We start from the raw sequence: 3,844 nt of genomic DNA on the forward strand, positions 1-3,844 counted from the left end.
GGGGGGGGGGGGTTGGGGAGGGGCAGCATTGAAGATGTGGCTGCAGAGACTCCTGAGGCCATAGGTAAAGAACCTTCTGGCTTGCACAGAAGTAGGATTTCCACTTCCTATTGCGGATTCTGCAGCAAAAAAAAGGATCAAGCTTTACAATCTTTTCCTGAAATGTGATGTCACTAAGGTGGAGAGAACGCCAACGGTAGATGGGACGCCTGGGTGGCTCAGTCGGTTGAGCGTCTGACTTTGGCTCAGGTCATCGTCTTATGGTTCATGAGTTCGAGCCCCGCGTCGGGCTCTGTGCTGACCGCTCAGAGCGTGGAGCCTGCTTCCAATTCTGCATCTCCCTCTCTCTCTGCTCCTCCCCTGCTCGCTCCCTCTCTCTCTCAAGAATAAACATTAGAGAAAAAATAAAAAAGATCTCCCACCGTAGAGCATTCAGACAGAGCTGTGCTGTGCCTGGACGCAAAGATCAATTTTGATTCTAATTCGGCTTCTAGCCGGAAGCAAATCTTTGATGTAGGGGACGGGACACGGGAAGATGAAGGGGAGAAAGGTGCAGCTGAGGCAGACCCCAACTGCACTGGCCTTGACGGAAATATAGGCTGTCTACCGAGGGGCGCTGGTTTGGCTGTGGCCACAATGGATGTAAGACGACCTCAGGGACGGACTCCGGCCAACCTTCTTGATGTTGGTGGTGGTGCCACAGTCCATCAAGTGACAGAAGCGCCTAAGCCCATCACTTTGATAACGAAGGTACTGGCCCTTCTGGTTAACATTTTTGGAGGAGTCAGGTGGGGTGATGTTACTGCACGGGGTATCGTGGCAGGGAAGGATCTGGAAATGAAAGTACCTCTTACAGGACAGTGACAAGGTACAAGAGGTGACGATGCTAAGGCAGTGGCCTTACAATCCTCACTTGGGAGGACTCGGGCAAAGCTGCTAAATGGGCCGTGAAGCTCTCTGGGAGAGCGACCTTGGCCAAGCAAGCCCAGGCGGATGTGAAATTTCAGTTGCCAATCTGGTGTGAGAACCCAGAGGAGGGAGGAAGGTGTTAAATGTGCCATCGTCGTTAAAAGTATCGTGTTCTTGGGGGCACCCAGGTGGCCGGGTCGGCTAAGCGTCCGACTTTGGCTCAGGTCATGGTCTCACGGTTGTGTGTTTGAGCCCCGCATCGGGCTCTGTGCTGACAGCTCGGAGCCGGGAGCCTGCTTCGGATTCTGTGTCTCCCTCTCCCTCTGCCCCTCCCCTGCTCCCGTTCTGTCTCTTTCTCTCAAAAATAAACATTAAAAAAAAAAAGTATTTAGTGAAGTAATTTGTTATTTGAACCTTGTCTTCATCATCACAAAACACAGATTTACACGAAAGCATGTAAAGTTTTCATGATCCCGTGGTATTGATGAGAATCTGTAGGCTTGTATCACATAAAGGTATATTCACTGAGGACGTGGCAAAGTTAATAACATCAATTTAAGTTAGTAAAAGTCTCCCAACGTGACTTGAAAAAACAAAAGGACAAAAATGGCCTCTCAAGAAAGATTCTTAAAATGCAGCAGTGAGGGAAAACATGCCCGATATGACAGAGACAAGCCCCCAGCCAAGAGTCCAGAACTGGGGACCCTCAGCTTTACCACTGGATCCTCAAGAACGAGGTCACATGTTTAATTTTCCTCGTTCCCACCCCTCCCCATTCATTTCTACAGCGAATTCTTCTTGAAGGCATGCTGCCAATGACCTTCTCCCTGCTCTTCATCCCCGGGCTCACCTTCTCAGCGAACGACCCCATCAGCACGAGGACAGATGTTTGGGGAGTTATCCTAGACGCCCACCTCTCCCCCACATCCAATCAGAGCTCAGGTCATGATCCCCTGGCCTCTAGTTTTAGGCCCGCTCCAGTCCATCCTATGTATCTAAGACATAAATCCAATTATGGCCCTCCCCTGCTCAAGAATCTTCAGTGGCTCCCCAGGGCGGCCGTGTTAAAGTCTAAACTCCTTGGCTGGGCACCTACAGGGTGCTGCCCAGCTCCAATCTACTTCCCCGGGTTCCATTTTACAACAGCTGGAATACTCGTGATTTCCCAAGCACACCCAGACCTCTGAGCCTTTGCAGATGCTGTTCCCACAGGGTAGAATGCCCAGTTCTTGTTTACATACACCAGGCTGAAAATCAGCTCCAAGGCCACTTCCCTCATGAAGCCTGCCAGGCAGACTGCGGCACCTCTTAACGCAAGGGCACCACCACCTTTTTCTCTGTTCCAGCACGTGATGCCGTGTTCTGGGCACGGGTGCTCAGCAAGTCTGATTTGGGATGTTCCTTGACTTTTGTGGAGACGAAACTCTGGAGTCAAAGGCGTTGGCCGAGTCCTGGGCTAGCCATCTTCCAGCTGTGTCATCTTGGGTGAGCAGTTTAACCACTCGGTGCCTCAGTTTCCTTGGCTGAAACATCACAATTCCCGCCTCGCGGTGCTGTTGTGAGGATTAGATTAAGGGAAGACGATACATGGAGAGTACCCCTGGCTCAGAGGAGGGGCCACACGAATGCCATGGCTCCTCTTCAAAGAATTTTTCTTAATGTTTATTCATTTTTGAGAGAGAGTGAGCAAGCAAGCAAGAGCAGGAAAGGGGCAGAGAGAGAGGGAGACACAGAATCCAAAGCAGACTCCAGGCTCTGAGCTGTCAGCACAGAGCCCGACGCAGGGCTCGAACCCACAACCGTGAGATCATGACCTGAGCCAAAATCAGACACTTAACCGACTGAGCCACCCAGGCGTCCCATGCCGGCTCCTATTTTCTTCCACCTTTTCTGCTTTCCCCAACCTCCAAAGCACTGGTCTACAGGTCTGGTGAATTAAGGCTCCTAGAACTAAGATTCGGATACATGATCATCACTCCACCCCACCCCCCACCCCCAGCCCCTACAGCGTCCAGGCGGCACAGGCACCTGCAGCCTGGGAGTCACTGGGTGGCTCTGGGTCTGCCCACCAGCTGGGACGATTGCCGGTGGATGACCTTCCTCTGGGCATCCTGGGCTCTGATGCCATGTTGTCTCCAGTCCTCGGTCTGCCTTCGAGGTCCATGGAGAACTTCTCTGGAAGGAGCAGCTAGAGGGGTCCAACCCCCCTGACGGGCCCCCCCATTCCTGTTCCCCTTGCTATCCGCCTGAGCAGCCCCTCCGCGCCCATCTGGAGCTGACCAAAGTAGACACAAGCGCCGGACACCTTGGTACGATTTTATTCACATACTCCAGACACCCAGGCTTGGCCTGGCACAGCGGGTGTGTTCTTGCCAGTGGCAAAAAAACTGATACAGCACGTTCATGAATACTAACCACTTTAATTTAAATTAATAGCATTTCTGGAAGACAAATGCAGTTGATAGAAAATATAAAAACTTTTCCTGTACAAATTTTACATCACATTCGAGAAAAAAAAAAAAGAAAGCAGGTGTGTGCCTGTGGCCACGGAAGACGCCGGCTTTACACACACACTGATGAAATCCTGGCTAACACTGCAGCATTACACGAGCTCCCTAAACGGCTTCACATTTGTGTCTCCACCCCGCCCCCAAATCAACACGGAATAAGGGGAATACAGGTCTACAGGGCGCACACGGCTGCCCCCTGTGATCACAAGGAGAAGTGTCACGAGGGGGCAGGATTCCGGCGCCCCGCGCGGATTTGGTGAGCGGAGAGGTCAACTTTGCTACGCTGCCCACGACTAACGAGGAGCTTGCTAGGAGTCAAGGTCTCGAGTTGGATGGAGACCCAGGGACTGTGGCTCTGGTGGCTCAAGGCAGCGGGGACACCGGCCCCAGGGTTTGGGGGAGGGTGGGGGGGGACACTGGGGCTC

The 3,844-nt window shown here is 52.4% G+C and overlaps 1 pseudogene; it reads left to right on the top strand.

Annotated features, from left to right (window-relative positions):
- The window catches only part of LOC144219766 (succinate--CoA ligase [ADP-forming] subunit beta, mitochondrial-like), a 3,186-nt pseudogene extending 2,134 nt beyond the window's left edge, over positions 1 to 1,052 (top strand).
- The last annotated feature ends 2,792 nt before the right edge of the window (positions 1,053 to 3,844 follow it).

The sequence above is a fragment of the Crocuta crocuta genome, unplaced genomic scaffold (genome assembly GCF_008692635.1).
Source record: "Crocuta crocuta isolate KB4526 unplaced genomic scaffold, BGI_CrCroc_1.0 scaffold149, whole genome shotgun sequence".
In the NCBI taxonomy this organism is placed as follows: domain Eukaryota; kingdom Metazoa; phylum Chordata; class Mammalia; order Carnivora; family Hyaenidae; genus Crocuta; species Crocuta crocuta.